Source organism: Macaca nemestrina, chromosome 10 (assembly GCF_043159975.1).
Source record: "Macaca nemestrina isolate mMacNem1 chromosome 10, mMacNem.hap1, whole genome shotgun sequence".
NCBI lineage: Eukaryota > Metazoa > Chordata > Mammalia > Primates > Cercopithecidae > Macaca > Macaca nemestrina.
In genome coordinates, this window is record NC_092134.1 from 57775211 (window position 1) to 57793433 (window position 18223).

Genomic DNA, 18223 nt, shown 5'->3' on the forward strand with positions numbered 1-18223 from the left:
GGGCATTTAGGTTGATTCTGTGCCTCTGCTATTGTGAATAGTGCTGCACTTAACATGGGTGTACATGTATCTTTATGGCAAAACAACTTATATTCCTCTGAGTATATACCCAGTAATGAGATTGTTGGACCAAATGGTAGTTCTGTTTTTAGCTCTTTGAGAAATCACCATACTGCTTTCCACAATGGTTGAACTAATTTACACTCCCACCAATGGTATATAAGTGGCACTTTTCAAAAGAAGACATATATGTGGCTAACAAACATAAAAAAAAAAAAAAAGCTTAAAATCTCTAATAATTAGAGAAGTGCAAATCAAAACCACAATGAGATACCATCTCATACCAACCAGAATGGCTATTATTAAAAAGTCAAAAAATAACAGTTGCTGCGAAGGTGTTAGAGAAAAGAGAACACGTATACACCGCTTGTGGGAATGTAAATTAGTTTAACCATTGTGGAAAGCAGTGTGGCAATTTCTCAAAGAACTTAAATCAGAACTAGCATTTGACCCAGCAATCCCATTACTGGGTATGTATCCAAAGGAATATAAATCATTCTACCGTAAAGATACATGCACACATAAATTCATTGCAGCACTAATCACAATAGCAAAGACATATAAATACTCATCAATAGTAGACTGAATAAAGAGAATGTGATATATATATATGTATATACATACACACACACACACACACACACACACACACACCATGGAATACTACACAGTCATAAAAAAGAATGAGATCATGTCCTTTGCAGCAACATGGATGGAGCTGGAGGCCATAGTCCTAAGCAAATGGATGCAGGAACAGAAAATCAAATACTACATGTTCTCACTTATAAGTAAGAAGAAGGGAGAAACAGACACTACTTGAAGGTGGAGGAAGGGAGGAGGGAGAGGATAAAAAAAAAATCTACCTATTATCCTTGGAAGCAGTGGCAGTGAGGTGAGTTGAGAATCCAGTGCTTCAGCAACTAACAGCCACGATGGCAGTGTGAGTGGTGTGTATCACATAGCAGTAGGGCGCAGCTTTGTGTCCTAAGCAGATATTCCTTTCAGGGCCTTGTCCATGTTCTCTGCTGGGTAGGCCCCCATTTCCATTCAATTTTTAAAGGTTGATTCTCCAGCATTTTTATCATATCAATAAAATTCTCCTATTTTTCCAATAACTTATTTTCATCTTAAATTAGCTAGGATCAGCTTCAGTGGCTTGCAAGCAAGAGGGCTGATCGCTTCAGTACTGGAAGGGGAAGATCGGATAACTCTTCTGAGTTATACATGGGGTTGGAATTTGAAATAAAATGTGAACAACTATCTCACCTCTCCCATTTCAGGGGATTGCCGCTCTGACGATGAGGTGTTGTTTTCAAGCCAGTGATCTTGGGATGAGGAGGAGAAAGGCAATGGAGAGGGAAATGACAGAAGCCTAGATAATACTTATCTGGCATTCAGTGGATTTACATTTCCTTAAAGTAAAATATTTGAACTTTGTCTTTTAAAATGTTATGTTACGCCCTTTCCCCCACCCCATGCATTCTTCCCCAGATTCTTCTCAAGTCCTCTTCCTTCCTGTCATCCTTGTCTCAGCTCAAATGCCCCTTCTTCAGAGATGGCCTCTCTGACCACCTAAAGTGGTCTATCATGTTCCTATATCTCACAAATCCCATTTTATTTTCTCAATAGCACTGACCCTCCCAGATCTATTTAATTATTGTTTATGTGTTTAAATCCCCCAGTCCTGTACCCAGTCCTTTCTCCAACTGTATCCCCAATGCCTCAAACAGACCTAGCATAAAGTGAATATATTTTGGATAAATGAGGCAGTGGATGAAGCCCCAACTTCTTAGCCTTTTATATACTTTTTATACTTTCAGAATCGCTGAAATTCCTGTGTGTTTATATTCTTGCCATGTGGAGATTAGTGGGTGGGGGAGGAGGATGGACTATTTATTTAGTTGGACAATAATCCACAATTTCTAAAGGGAGAGTTTTAAAAATTAAAGGAATATCTTATCATCTATAAATTTAATTCTCTTTTATTAATATCAAGGTATTATCAAGGAACTTCTGAAAGAAGTTGAACTGTACAGAAAACCTAGTATATGACACTGGTCCCTTTCTTGCAAACATACTTTAATTTGATGCAATAAAATATCTTCATGTAAGTAATATAAAAATTGTTTTCTGAGCATATACTGAATATCATGCACTATGTCTGTTGCTGGAGAAATCACTGTGAATAAGGTAAAACTGTCTTTGCCCTCAGGGTGCTAAAAATTTTGTGAAGGATCCAGATAAGGAAACTGTTCAAAACACATGTGATAATTGATATGACAGATCAATTCAGAGTGCCATGGGAATATACAAGAGTGGTGCTTACCCCAGGCTGGAATGCAAGGTGGGTGATAGGCAGGCAGGCCTAAGCTGAGATCTCCTGGTGAGTTAGCTGCAAGCAGGAGGGATCATACAAGGGAGTCAGCAGGTGTAAAAAGGAATCACATGAAGAGGTCAGGCTGGACCAGCACATGCTGACCACATCACACACACAGAACCAAGATCAGTTCACTGATCCTGAACTCCAGGTGTCAGACACAGCCTGTTTCCTCCAGTTGAGTTCCTTCTACCATGATTCCAACCCTTGTGTGTATATATCCTCTCAATCAACGCACAACCTACATATCACTTCTTCCAGGAAACCATTCCTGATCTTTCAGACATAAGAAACTTCTTTCTCCTTTGAACCCCTGTTGTTTATTGGTTTACTTAGAGACTGTCTCAGATGGCCATACAGGTTGTGCACTGCACAACTTACCCAAGCATGTGTGGCAGCTAGCTCTACCTACACACGGGTACTTATTCACACATCGTATCTTTCCTGCCAATCTTTAAGCAACTTGAGGGCAATTTCCATTGGCTTTTTCTGTATTTCCTTTTGTGCCAAAAACATTTCACTGGATCTGTTACCCAACTGTCTATATCAGTATGAATTTAGAATGTGAGTGATATATTAGTTCCGTGAGAAACATGAAGAAAACCTATATATATTTTGGAAAATGTGTGAGAATTTGTTAAAAGTGTATCGTTAATGGTATTTAGATGTAGTGGGAGTGAGAGACTAATCCTACTCTGCCCGAAGCTCAGTTCAGCTCCTTTCTTTTTAAATTTTGAAAATCACTTTGTGTTATCTCAAGACTATCTTATGACTTCAAAGGATTCACAAGAACTCAATCTGTTGAATTTACCATTGAGTAACTACGCATTGTTTTCTTCCTTTTCTTTTCTGTTCTTATTTTTAACAGCGCAACAGTCATTTGAACTGTACATCTGTTAACCAGAAGGCCAACCTGACTTCAACTTTTAACTGCTTTCCTAATAGCTCTATTGGAAAGCTCTTACATCTTACCACCATCTGGTGCCACTAGCCTCTGAAATCTTTTAGGCAGTCTGTGCTGAAGGGTGTGTGTGTGTGTTGAAAGACATATTCAGGGATTTTATTTTCTTGAAATTACCTTCAGTGACTCAGAAAACTTTAGTTTGTATCTCCTATCTTTATTTTATTAAATTCAGTTAGACCATCAGGGTTATAACTGTTTTGGATGGTGTCTAAACTCCATAGAATTCTACATTTCCCTTCTGGTTTTTTTCACACACATACAGTTTCAAAAACAAAACCTCTTCTAACTCCCTTTATCTATCTTGGGGATTTGAGAGGCTCCAGGAAACATCCGCCTACCCTCCCACCCAATGATATCATTGTAGGGCTGGGAATTCCCACTTCGAATTAATCTTTGAGGTTGCATCCCTGAAGGCAACTGTGAAAACACAAATGTAATCTAAAAGCAGCATCATGTTAAGCCCTGAGAGCTTCAATTACTTCATTAAGGGGCACATGGCTGAGGAAACGAGAAGCAGCACAATTTATTACTGATGGAAAAAAGGCAAAGGAAGTGAGTGTTGCCAGATGGTCTCAATGAAGGCTCTGGACATAAAATAAAAATGTATAGAAAGGTATGTACACAATATTGGAACCTTGACAATTATCAACATTACATTTTACAGTTGGCAATCAATTATATAACACTTATCAACCTAAAATGTTTTTTCTTTTTTTTCCAAGTAGGTACATTTTTAAAAATTATCAAATTTTCTTTCTTACTGACTCGGAACTAAATCTGCTGCATTCATAGCGAGGTGGGCTACTCGGGATGCAATAAATCCCCTCTACGTCAGGAGTGCCCTGAAATTCAAACAATATGCAATTTATTTTACCACATTTGGAGAGGTGGTATCTGGGCTGAAAGGGAGAAAACTTATGGTAAGTGATAAATTATCAAGATGTGCTCTTACCTTAAGTATAGGGAACATCTTTTCCAAGGGAACAAATATCTAACACCCAGATTTGGATTTGGATTTTTTGAAAGTTTATTCATATATGTAAGTATAGAGACACTGTTTGATTAAATTTGAACTAAGATTTTACAGTGCGAAGAGCTGCTATATTTTCTGTCTTACTAAGAGTAGTGATTCACCAGATTTCTTAGAATTAGCCCAAATCAGAACATGACAAATGAATTTTCAATAGCAGAGCATGCTGTTTATTTGAAGGCTGTATGTATACATTCAGCCTTTCAGAAGTAAATGCTTTAGATTATTGAACTGCTAAGTAGATCTGCTTTTTAGAATGAAAACCTTAGTATCAATTTCTTTTCTCAAAATATTTTCAAAGGAAATTATTTATTCAACAAATCTTTTTCTTAAGTAGACATCTATGCACTGTAATGTGCCAGATACTGTTCTAGGTTCTAGATATGACACCTCAATATGGTACCTATTTATATAGTCAGAAAGATTATGCAAAGAAACAAAGGTGATGAATTAAATGAGAATTTTGACACTAAAGGTATTTAAGTCTTTTTTTTTTTTTTTTTTTTTTTTTTTTTTTGAGACAGAGTCTTGCTCTGTCACCCAGGCTGGAGTGCAGTGGCCGGATCTCAGCTCACTGCAAGCTCCTCCTCCCGGGTTTACGCCATTCTCCTGCCTCAGCCTCCTGTGTAGCTGGGACTACAGGCACCCGCCACTTCACCTGGCTAGTTTTTTGTATTTTTTAGTAGAGACGGGGTTTCACCGTATTAGCCAGGATGGTCTCGATCTCCTGACCTCATGATCCGCCCGTCTCGGCCTCCCAAAGTGCTGGGATTACAGGCTTGAGCCACAGCGCCCGGCCGGTATTTAAGTCTTTTTGATAAAGTTACCCAATTGTCTTATATTTTATGAATATTGGAAAGATAATACTGATCTGAATTATGTGTTGGTAAAAGAGAAATATTCAGCTTAACCGTGCAGTTCTGTCCCACCTGGCTGCTGAACCACAGTAACATGAGTGGGGAGCCATGTCTTGTCTAGCTACTCTGTACAGAGACATCCTTATTGAGATGCCAGTAAGAGTAATATCTAAACAGCAAATTGGTCTAGAAACGTGGCGCTGGCATAGAGAGTAAGTAAGACAGCCTTCTCCTTTAAAAATGTCTGTCCCTAAGGCATGTCAGATAGTGAAAATAACATAATTTGCTTTAATTAGAAAAGTGAAATTTTATTAACTTTTTTTTCCTGGGTAGAAATACCAAATCTCCAGATCATTATAAGGCACTTGCCCAACCGAAGTGAAATGTAAATAAAATTGTGTTTCAACGACCTGGCTATCTGTGTTGTTTATAGTCGTGAGCATCTAGGGAATAAATAAATTTACAAAGTCCCCCAAAAAGGTGACATCTCATGGTGGGCATGGAGAGTGAAGAGAGATTTAAATAGAGAACTTAAAGGCCAATGTGATCTACTTCACATTTTAGCTGGGTTTGCCGTGAATTCATTCTGCCTACCCTTCAATCATTGAGCTGTTCTCAGAAATACTGAGTGTAGAGGAAACAAACTGTGAAATTTGGCTGGAAACACATGGTTGTGAAAGGGGAGTAGTAGCCAGAAAAATAGTTTGGTATCTTAACAGAAGGCTCTGATTGGCCAGTCAAGTTATTTGGACCTCATTCATTTTTTCATTCAATGAATACTTATTAAGGATTCATTATGTGTCAGGAGCTGTTTGGAGCAATGAAAACTCAGCATTAAACAAGACAAAGGGGTGGAGAGAAAAAATCAACAAGAAAATATCAGGTGGTGGTAAGAGCTATGAAGATAAAACAGTGGACAGTGATTGAGATCACAGGATTCATGGGGCTCATATGTGGTCAGGGAAGACCTCTCTGAGTGACATTTAGGCTGAGACTCTGATGACAAGAAGCAAGCATCCATAAGGAGTTCCAGGGAGAGGAAACAGGCTGTAAAGTGGGAAGTGGTTGTATGACTGGAGAATAATGATCAAGGGGGAAGGACAGTTGGAATGATGAGGTCAAGTGAGGTAGACAGCAGATCAGTTTACGGAAGGTCTCTTAGGCCATGGTAATGAGTTTGTGTGTTTCCCTAAATGCAATGGAAGGTTTTAATCAGGGATGTGATAGGATACGATCGACAGATTTTGTTTTAAAGTTCATTCTACTGCTGTATGTGAAAAATAGATTTGAGATGGGCAAGGCTAGAAGCAGGAAGACTAGTTTTTGGTAATTAACAAAAAGGATATTTTCATCGCTAAATGAGAGGTGCTGGTATCTTGGACAAGGAAGATAGGAAGTGGAGCAAAGAAACAGATTTTGGATATATTTTGAAGGCAGATCTGATAGGACTTGTTCGTGAAGGTTAGAAGGGAAAGAGAGGAATTAAGAAAGACTCCTGAATTTTTGGTTAATGAAATGGGAGGAAGCAGGAGGAGACTGGGGTTGAGCAGATTTGATAGGAGTCTAGAGTTCTCTGGGTGATTGGGAGCCATTTAGGTTTTGTTTGTTTGACATTAAAGTGGAAAATGACATGATGAAAGTTGCCCTTTCAGGAGATGACACCTATCTGTGAGATTATGTGTGGAAGGAGATCAGAGATATAGTTCTAGTCTTAATTCTAACATTAGTTAACAATGTGACAGTGAAAGTTACTTTTTTTTTTTTTTTTTTTTTTTTGCTCACTATCGTTCATGATTGTTTATTAAAGCTTTTTAAGTACCAGAAACTAGGCAAGGAGTTGTGAACAGCAAGATGAATGAGAAATTTCCTAGTGGAGGAGCTTGCGCTGAACCTGAAGTCATTAGCAAGAGCACATCTAACTCTAACACTGAGTATTATTGTTTACAGTCATGTTTCTGGCACAAGACCGAAGTACTATAGGATTAACAAAATTGGAATGCTTATTTCTGCCTGGGATTATTTTGAGTGGGCTAGGGAGAGGAAGGATTTATGCAGTCTACTTAAAGTTACCCCAGAATCCCTCTGTGTGTGTCGATATGGCTTGACTGTGTCCCCACCCAAATCTCATCTTGAATTGTAGCTCCCATATTTCCCACGTGTTGTGGGAGGGACCCGGTGAGACATAATTGAATCATGGTGGTGGTTTCCTCCATACTGTTCTCGTGGTAATGAATAAGTCTTACAAGATCTGATGATTTTACAAGGGGTTTCCCTTTTTGCTTGACTTTCATTGTCTCTCTTTGCCGGCCACCATGTAAGATGTCCTGTTGCTCTTCCTTTGTCTTCCACCATGATTGTGAGGCCTCCCGAGCCATGTGGAACTGGGAGTCAATGAAACCTCTTTTTCGTTATAAATTACCCATTCTCAGGTGTATCTTTATCAGCAGCTTGAAAATGGACTATTACAGATGTGGTCTATATATGCCTCACCATTCTCTGAGTACATTTTTAATTTTCCCCATCTTCTTCTCCACAGTAACTGATAGTTTTTGTTGTTTGCTTTTTAGGTCTTCAACTATTACAGCGGGGGGCAAACATTACTACATAACTTATCAACAGAGGACACACTGTCATGCGTATGGATGTTAAGCCACTTTGTAGGCAGAGGAAATATTCAGAAGAAGGCCACAGGGCATGGTGAGAAACAGAGCATCTGATGTAAAAACTACTTTCAGTAAAGCCAACTTCATTTATTTCTGTGACTCATCAGTTTGTATTTTAAAAGGCCCAAAGCCTTGCCATCAAAGATCTGAAATCATTCATCTGTAGTCCAGAACCAAGCATAGTAAAGAATGGGTACTCAAGAAAGGTTTACTCTTTGTTTTGGGGAGTTGGCAATCCTTGTTTGCTATGGTGGCTGTTGTTGTTTAATTATGACACTAAGACTAAGATAACTGAATAGAAAGCCAAAATTAGAAGGGGTAATAGGAGAAAGCCATTAATCTTCAGCTTTTCCTGTCCTGAGAACTGTTAGGTCATTGTCTTTACTTTTCAGTCCTTCAAATTGTTACTCCTTTGTTGCAACAGATTCCTCAGGGCATAATCGAAAGCTGGCAGATGTCTGCTCCTCTTTGGATAGATGAGAAAGAGCAACCAGGCCAACCACAGGAGCACATTACAGGCAGAAGGGCTGCTGTAAACAAAGGCAAAGAGGTGCCTGCAGGTCCCACATGGAAGATGATGTTTTAAAGGAACCATTCCCACCTGACCTAGTTAGAAGGCTACATATTATCATTCATTATCCAATTCCATTTTCCATTTACCGTATTTACTTTTATTTCCCCAGAAACCCTTTATTTTCTGCCTAAATAGGAGACATGAGAGAGGAAGGCAGCAACTAAGGCAGATAAATCTGACAAAATAGTATCAGGATGAGGGTGAAAGGCAACATGCAACAATATTTCAGGTGTTTCGGTGTGGTTTTTAAATTATTATTATTCTTTTCTCTTGAATGTTTTTAGGTGTTTTAGTGCATATAAATTAGACTATTCTATGAAACTTGCAACAAAATTCTGACCAAAGAGAGTCTATCAGGGCACACTGCCAAAGGTTCTATGCCAGGGATCCCAATATCTCTCAAAATTGCCCTCAATGGTGTCAATGGAAGAAAGGTCTTATAGGGAAAGAGAAAACACAAAAATGGGGGCAATGGCTCCTCAGTGAATTGCTGATATTCCTATTTATTCTCTCTGTGAAATGGAGCAGAGACCACACCAAGAGCCAAAAAACCCAAATCTAGACTGGCCTCACGTCTCATAGCTGAGCTGAGAGTGGAACTGCTCACATGCAGGAAAGAATGCAGGAAGCAGGAACTATGCTGTGGTGTTGTCTTGCTTGGCCATCATGTCCCTGCTTTTGTAAGTGACTCTGGGCTCTTTTACTTTTTCTTCTCCATTCCTCAAGTAAATCAACTGAAGTAAGCATGATTTGTTTTTCCCTTCTTACCTGTTTTCAAAAGAAAGCACATCTTTAAAACTCTTGAAATGTTTATAAGGACTCCTTGTGCAATGAAGGGAAAATAAAAAAAATACAGATAAAGATATACATGTATCTTAAAATCACTTATAATCTCACTTCTCAAAAATAACTATTTAATACTATGAGTATTTGTAAGGAATTTCTGTCCTGAAGTCTTTCTTTCAAGGAAACAAGAAAAAAAAAAAAACTTACGTCTTTTCCAACATGAACATACACTTGGAAGCATTAATGTATATGTGCTCATCTATAAGCTGCTTTTCTCTCTTAGCAATATGTCAGTTAACGTTTTTCAGGCTGATTGTAAAATCTCAAAATAAATTTATAAGTGTTAAATTTGAGCTTTTCTCAAAAATTTTCCAGATGGTTCTGAGAGTTTCTTGGGGCATCTCATATGAACTCTAAAAACAATCTTCTCTGCTGTTTTCCTTTGTCTCCTTCATTGTTGTATCCTATTCCTATTAACAGCCCAAGTGTGGCTATGTCTTCCTCTCCTCCCCTTTTCCAGCAACAGGATCTTTGCTGCTGGTGGTGGCATCTGATGTCTGGAAAAATGTTCCTGATGCTTAGTGCCCAAGATATAGTGGCCACCCCTTATCTGCAGAGGATACATTCCAAGACCCCCCCAGTGGATGCCTGAAATCTTGGATAGGACAGAACCCAATTGCCATCCACTGGAATACATTTCTGTTCATGGCTTCCACCTACAAATTTAATGCCTTTTTCATCTTAACTAAGCCCTTATCATACACTGTGATAAATTTTTGTGGTTTGAGGTACATCAGCAAAACTAGTACAAATTTCTTTTTCCTTCTTTACAATATCCTGTATAGAAGATTTGTTCTTACTATAGATCTTAGCAACCTCTGCATTTGATTTTGTTTCTTTCCTCATTAAGTCGAGAACTTTCACCTTTCCACTTAAAGGAAGCACTTTACAGCTTCTCGTTGGCCTATCTGAATTGCTAGCATCACAACTCTTGCACTTTGGGGCCCATTATTAAGTAAAATAAGGGTTGCTTGAACATGAGCACTGCGATAATGCAATGGTTGATATAATAACTGAGATGGTTACTAAGTGACTAATGGGCTGGTGGCATGTATAGCATGAAAACACTGGAAAAAGAGATGATTCACATCCCAAGCAGGATGGAGAACAGCACACAGTTTAAAATTTATGAGTTGCTTATTTTTGGAAGTTTTCCATTTAACATTTTTAGACTGTTTTTGACCATGAATAATAGAAAGCACCAAAAGCTAAACTTGAATCAGTGGGGACTAGTGTATATATATCTGCACTAAATGCCATGTCCTCCTCTTATTAATGTCTTTGAAACTAACAGAGGAGTTGTTTTTTCACTCTTAAGGTACCTGATTTTTTTATCCTTTATTCTTCCTATTGAAGCTTCCCTTTCCCTAGTACTTGTGCATTCATCTGCTCATTCATTCAACAAATATATGAACGAGGTATTAGGAAAAAAGTAGACAGCAAGACAGACATGGTGCCTGGCCTCTTGGAACTGATAAAAGAAAAACTTCAGCTGAATTAAATTGAAAGGGGTTTAATTGAGCAATGAACAATTCGTGAATTGGGTGGCCTTCCCAGCCAGAGTAGGCTCAGGGACTCCAGCGCAGCCATGTGTGGAAGATTTATGGACAAAAAATGGAAAGTGGCATATAGAGAACAGAAGTGAGGTACAGAAACAGCTGGATTGGTTGCAGCTCGGCGTTTGCCTCATTTGAACATGGTTTGAACAGTTGGCTACATTTGATTGGCTAAAACTCAGTGATTGGCACAAGTGCGGGCTACAGTCTGTTTATACTTCCACTTATTATAGTTCATGATGTACAAAGAAACCCTTAGGTTGAACTTAAAATATGTAAGGAGGCAGCTTTAGACTGAACTTAACAGAGCCTATAGTCAAGTAGAAGAAACAACCATTAGCTGGTAAACACATCAACAAATGTGTATTTTACTAGGAAGGAAGACTGCGGATGCTATATGGAAGAATAATAGAGAAAGCACTGATTAAATTGTGGACTCGAGGAGGCTGCTCTCAGGAAGTGAGTCCATGGGTGCTGGGAAAATGAAAACCTGAGAATCAAGTACCATCTTGTCTGAAAATCATTTCCACACTGGTGCTGTAGCCCATTTTCCTAGAGGTCACTTTATGGACCCAGCCTCTCCTCTTACAATGTGCTTTTCCTCCAAGATTCCTTGTCCTTTGATGAAAGAGTTCTGCAAGCTGTCCTCCCAAATCTAATTTCTCAGAATCCTCAAATAAACTCAGTTTACAAACACAGTTTCAAATCAATTCATTTTTATACAGCTTGATGTACAGTGATGGATAGAAATAGCTTTTCAATAAAGAAAATCTAATTATCCAGTCTAGAAGATACTTATAATCAAAGAAACTGCTTGACGAGATATCTATTAGAGTGTTGGTTTTGTTGTGTTTTGTTTTGTTTGAGACAGGACCTCACTCTGTTGCCCAGGCTGGGGTGCAGTGGCACAATCACAGCTCACTGCAGCCTCTACTTCCCAGGCTCAAGCAGTCCTGCCACCTCAGTCTCTCAGGTAGCGGGGACTACAGGCACGTGCTACCATACCCAGCTAATTTTTGTGTTTTTGGTAGAGACAGAGTTTTGCCATGTTGCCCAGGCTCTGTTAGAGTCCTTATACTACTCAATGTTACTATGTAATACAACGATCATATGATAGCTTTCATAACTGTAAAAGAATAATGGGTTAGAAAGAGAAATAATTTTTTTTCCTCAAATAGGTTTCCTTTTGTCCTTTGAATAATAGAGTTTTTCACACGAGGAACAGAGGAAGCCAGAGAAAGACGGAGGGAGGGAGGGAGAGAAATCACAAAGCCTGCTCCCTGAGAGAGAGACAGAGAGAGAGAGAGAGAGCACTAAATGGTTATAGCATTTTAAGTACCAAGGTTCTTAGTGCTCCTCAGCTTTTTCTGGCTTAATGACCTAATATGAATGAGATAAAGTTATACTCCACTACCTTTGATTTATAGAGTTAGGCAAATGTCTCCTGCTCCATTTTTTTCAGCAATTTCATTTTTCTTTAATGACTTTTCTCTCTCCTCTCCTTCTCTATACACAGACCGGGTGACAGGGGCTGATAATGGGTAATGAGTTGTTTCATAATAGAAGTTTATGATAACGTTAACCTCATAAAGACTTCCCCCATTCACAGGAGCCATTTATGTAAATATATGAAGAAATTATAGGTCTGCCATGTCTTAGGAGAACAGCACCTGGAAGCCTGGCATTTTAAAACAGCTGTTGAGCTCCTGAGCATAACTTCCGTGCAGAAATGAAAAGATACGCATACACAGCTCAGTGAGTTGTCAGTGGCATGTCGTGAATTAGAGCATCACTCAAGAAGCTGTTTCTATGCTCATTACTAAATCTGCAATTTTTTTTTTTACTGTGGCACTTCATTATATTAAAACATCAAGCTACCTCCAAAAAAATCTTATAAAACTATTTTTTCCTGTAATCCCAGCTACTGGGGAGGCTGAGGCAAGAGAATCGCTTGAATCCAGGAGGTGGAGGTTACAGTGAGCTGAAATTACACCACTGCACTCCAACCTGAAACTATTTTTTTTCCTTAAACTACTTCAGATATAATTTCCTGTTTCTTGGGAGGCAATTCTTGTAGTTTAAGTTACCTAAAATGTCACCTTGTTGTATGATTGGATTGTTCTGCACTGGTGAATTTTTCATGTGCTTTCCCAGGTTTGATCCTGCAGTGGTCAGTGGAGTGAGAAGCCAAAAAAGAGGCAAGGGGCTGGGGTGCAGAAGAGGGTGATGTAATTACCTGTACCAACCCTGAAGCAGCCCCTTCAATTCTAGACGCTGTCAGGTGGAGATGCTGTCAAAGTTTATATTCCTTCAGCTGGACAACATGTTGAAGATACACTTGCTTCAAGAACACCCTCATATCCTTGCCAGAATAGCACGTTCTTTTCCCTGTTACCCTGAAAGTATAAGTCTGTATTTAAGGCAACAATTATGTGAACTGTCAGTCTTTCATCAACAAGAGAGATGATATTGAGACTCATTGTGGTAATATCACTATTCCGGCATATGTAAAACCTTGTGAAAAAGACTACTTACTGCTCAAGCAAGATTTTGCCTTTCACAAAAAAAGTCCTCTGATTGTTCAATCAGTTGGTATTGTGGAAACCTGGAACTTCATTGTGAAATGCAGTATTCCGAAATGGACTTAAAATTGACCATTTTGCAGACATAATGGCAAGTGTATATCATCAGAAATAATAATAGCTATACCATGTATTGATCGTTTATTCTCTGCCACACAATCATGCCATCTATGTGATCTTTCTTAATCCTTACGACAACCTGTGAGTAAGGAACTGTTATTATGCTTGTATCATAGATGGAAAAGCTGAGGTTAGAAAGGTGAAGTAACGTGTTCAATTTCATGTGCCTAGAAAGTGGTGGAGCCAGGATGTGACCTCTGTTCTATCTGATCACAAAGCTCATGCCCTAATCACTAACTTCAACCTCACAGAATTAACATTAAATGACAGAGTTTGGAAAATGATTTGGTTGGCTCAAAAGTGAAAATGTTGCTGAAGTAAGAATATAGTAGAATTTTCTTTCAGAAACTTTCAGAAAGTATTCATACTTGCTATAAACTGAATGCTTGTGTTTCCCCCAAATTTATATGTTGCAACTTAATCCCCAGTATAATGGCATTTGTGGGCGAGGCTTTTGGGAGTTCATGGTGGGGAGCCTCATTGAATGGGATCAGTGTCATTATAAAAGAGACTTCAAAGAGTTTCTTCACCCCTTCCACCATGTGAGGACACAGCAAGAAGACAGCTGTGTCTACAAACCAGGAAGCAGGCCCTCACCAGACACCCAGTCTGCCCGTGCCTTGATCTTGAACTTTCCAGCCTCCTGAACTGTGAAAAATAAGTGTCTGTTGTTTAAGCCACCTGGTCTATGACATTTTTTGTTATAGCAGCCCAAACAGACTAAGACAACGCTCATTAACTTTCTGCCTGATGTACATCCATTAGCTAGAAAATAAATATATATTTTGCCAGTTTTTGAAAAAGCCAATACTGCATGATTCTCAACCTGGGAAAATTAAGTGGCTTGAGATGAATGAGAATCCAGGTCATCTTTAAAATGCCTCAGCGCTTTTTAGCTATTTTTAAGATATTTTTGTATGAATCCAATAATATAACAAGAATATATTCAATAGCCATAAGCGCTGAAAAATCTCACAGTGGTTCTAGGAGGAAACTTCTGTTATTACTACAATTTTATGTGCTAAAGAACAGGCATATTAAAATACTTTAGTACCAATTATAAAATAATGGCAAACATCTATTAAGCACTTAATATGTGCCAGATACTCAATATGTGCCAGACATTCATTTTTTTCACATAGTAACTCTAAGAACTAGATACTTCCATGTTACAGATGATAAATTTGAGATAGAAAGTCACATAACTTCCCCTAGCTCATACAAAGTATCAGAGTCATGATGAAAGCCAGGCATCAAGTAGAACCTCTATAGTCTACACTCCTGATCACTCTGTAACATGGCCTCTTCTTCTATATAGGCTTCTGTATTTACATATTAAACACACCATATGTTGCTATTATGTTTAAATTGCATATTACATTTATTTTCTGCAGTCACTTTCCGTGGTGACTAAAATTCATAATGGTGGCTATGGCTCAAATTTCTCCTTTTTTCTTTTTCTTTTTCTTTTTCTTTTTTTTTTCCAGATAAAGTCTCACTCTGTTGCGCAGGCTGGAGTACAGTGGTGCCATCTCAGCTTACTGCAACCTCCGCCTCATAGGTTCAAGTGATCCTCATGCCTCAGCAACCCAAATAGCTGGGATTATAGGCATGGGCCACCAGGCCTGGCTAATTTTTGTATTTTTAGTAGACACAGGATTTTCCCATATTGGCCAGGCTGGTCTCAAATTCCAAACCTCAAGTGATCTGCCCGCCTCAGCCTCCCAAAGTGTTGAGATTACAGGTGTGAGCCACCACGCCCAGTTCAAATTTCTATAATTATCTGATTTGTTCAGTAGCATTTTTGGTTTTTATTTCTTCCAGGACAGAATTATTATGATATTACACTTTTTCAGTCATTGATTAATTTATCCAGTGTGTACTGCCTGTGCTAGCTGTAACACACTCTACTAGACCTTTGAGGGAGTTACAAAGATTATTACTGCTTTCGGCAACCCACGACTTGAGGGAGAAGGCAGCGTGATGGAGTAAGGCACAGCTAGCTTGATGGCAGTACAAGATAAAGTGAGACGGGAACATAGGTGAGAATTAAGCATTTAGAAGTTGAAAGATGGGATTCATTTGGATCAGGATAGGGGTCAGGAAAGACTTGTGAAGGGGATGCCATCGAGGATGTTCTCAGGGATGAATCTTTGCTATCAGGAATGTTACATTTGGAAGGGATCTCAGAGACACCGCACTTAATTCTCTCATCATAAAGGAGAGAATGCTGAGAACCAGAAGCCTTGAGTGATTTCCCAAGGTCACACTCTCCCATCTGTAACCTCTACTTCAATTTCAAACCCAAACGCTTGATTAATGCTTTTTAAGAACAGTTTTGACAGATTTGTCCTGATTTTAGTACTAGTTACCTGACTCACATCTTAAGGATACTCTTGAGAACCAAATAAAATAAAATAAGATGTAGTAATTATTAAAAATCATTAAGGAAAAGTAATGCTGACTAGTCAACTCTAATGGAGAGTCTGACAGATTTACTGCCAAGTCAGGCTTGGAAGAGAAGAGGAAGTAGCAGATGGAGTTTTATGCTAGTAATGACAGCAGGTGGGAAACAGGTAATAGCAAACAGATGGGCCCCATAGTATATAAAGACCACCAACATCTCATTTTCTAGTGCTTTGTTCCCAAATAGTAGTGAGATTCAATTCAGTTCTTGTAAAAATCTTACTAAACACAAACTCACTATTAGGTATAATGTTAGGTATCACAGAGGGACAGTTTAAAAATAAAACTATCACTGTACTGAGGCTTAAGAAAAGTAGGAAATATAACACAAGTACAAAAAAAAAAAACAATGTAATACAAAAGAGCGTGAATAAATGCTACAAAAGAAACACAAAGTGTAGGATGAACTGGTCTGCAAGGGTAAAGGAGTCAGAAAGCAAAAGAAAATGTTCAAGTTAAAGAAAGGCTCAGAAGCAGGTAAATGCCAGAGAGGATTTGCTTAATTGTGAATGGCACAACACTGCTAGAGACAAGCAAACATGTGTCATGGAAGAGCAGAATAATTAGGTGGTACAGACCCCTAAACATCACTGTCTAACTTGGAACAAGACACTTAAACCCTCTCACCTTCCATTTCTTTATTTCTAAAATGAGATCGTTTCTATAACCCTTTCCAGGTTTAGGAGTTAGTAATCTCTAATATAGAATCTCCTTAAATTTCTTAGACTAATATTTCCCAAAGTATGAGGTGTGTGATCCCAGTGAAATGGCTATTTTAAAGAGTACATATGTAATATTTGTGTCAGTAATTACATAATTTTTAGTAAGGTTGGCTTCTATTTAAAACAAATGATAGTGATTTTCATTTTTGTAGTGTTAGAAGTTTTCTTTAAATTTTTAAAGTGAAAAATATGTATCAAGTTATAGAAAAAATTTAACTATTTCCATTGATATTTTCAATTCATACATGTTTTCTGTGCATACTATAACATAGCTGTGCTTGTTTTGCTATCATTGATTGATTCATTCACTGAACAAATACTTACAGAGTACCAACTGTGTGTCCTGCTCTAGGCAGCATTGACAACCTGGTAAACAAAACAAACAAAATCTTTGCCCTGCGGAACCGACATTCTTGTAAAGTGAGATTGACAATAACAATAGACATGACAAATAAGTAAATTATATAGGGTCTTAGTAGGTGATCAGTGCTAGAAAAAAATAGAGCAAGACAGGAGGACTAGGAGGGCCAAGAGGTATGTGATCGATGAGATGGCCAAGTAGTCTCTTTAGGGAGGAACCATTTTATCAAAAATTTCAAAGAGAGAAGGGAATGAGCCACGTGAATATTTTAGGTGAAGAATAATATTACACTTTACTTACCACTGAGTGAAACTGATGTTCCTACATCCTGGGCTCACATATGCCCATTGTTATTAGGGGAGAAACATATTAGAACAAAGCTTACATTCATAGTGACATCACTATGCCAGGTATATTCCAATTTGAGACACAATTTGAAATGCTAGAGGGACACCTTATGGGGAAACCCAACAAGCCAGTGGATATATGGAGGCGATATTTGGAATTTGAAGTAGATTTTGGAGTCTTTTTTATATCTTTTATATTTAAAGCTGTGATAGTGCCAAGAAAAAGAGGTAAAACAGAACCTTAGCAACCTGTTACTTCTGTAAGGGATGGGAGGGGGGACAGAGATGGAAGAAACTAACTTGTATTATGTGCCAGGCCCCAAGCTAGCAAAGCAGTTTGCATACACTATGCATTGATTGCACAAGAGGTAGGCAATGAATATGTAATAAACATGTTTATTTTTCAAGGAGCTTTCCAGGAGAGGTGAGAGAAGATAGTGGGGGGCAAATCTGTGGTCTCTAAAGTAAGAGAAGCTGGATGTAATGGCTCATGTCTGTAATCTAGCATTTTAGGAGGCCGAGGCAGGAGGGTCGCTTGAGCCGAGGAATTTGCCAGCCTGGGCAACATAAGGATTCCCCCGTCTCTACAAATAATAAGAATAAAAAAACGTTAGCGTGGCATGGTGGCATTCACCTGCAGGCCTTGGGAAGCTTAGGTGGGAGAATCACTTAAGCTCAGGTGTTTGAGGCTGCAGTGA

The 18223-nt window shown here is 38.6% G+C and overlaps 1 protein-coding gene and 1 long non-coding RNA gene across 20 annotated transcripts in view; one reads left to right on the forward strand and one right to left on the reverse strand.

Annotated features, from left to right (window-relative positions):
* The window catches only part of LOC105473336 (uncharacterized), a 126290-nt gene extending 108571 nt beyond the window's left edge, over nt 1-17719 (reverse strand). Inside the window, exons 1-3 of one of the 2 annotated variants that reach the window (XR_011609027.1) lie at nt 17479-17719; nt 17142-17183; nt 13164-13323 (exon numbers count right to left, since the gene is read on the reverse strand). This is a non-coding gene — a long non-coding RNA (uncharacterized lncRNA). The remainder of the gene's footprint in view (nt 1-13163; nt 13324-17141; nt 17184-17478) is intronic. The other variant, XR_011609028.1, reaches the window with a different exon arrangement.
* Nucleotides 1-18223, forward strand: part of LOC105473335 (KRR1 small subunit processome component homolog) — a 443099-nt gene that overhangs the window by 350464 nt on the left and 74412 nt on the right. For 16 of the 18 annotated variants that reach the window (XM_071071409.1, XM_071071427.1, XM_071071414.1 and 13 more), the window contains one exon: nt 7856-7985. The exons of 1 other annotated variant lie outside the window; for it this stretch is intronic. The gene's annotated coding sequence lies outside the window, so the exon portion shown is untranslated. Of the gene's footprint in view, nt 1-4212; nt 4322-7855; nt 7986-18223 lie in introns of those variants that run through there. One more of the 18 variants, XM_071071425.1, reaches the window with a different exon arrangement.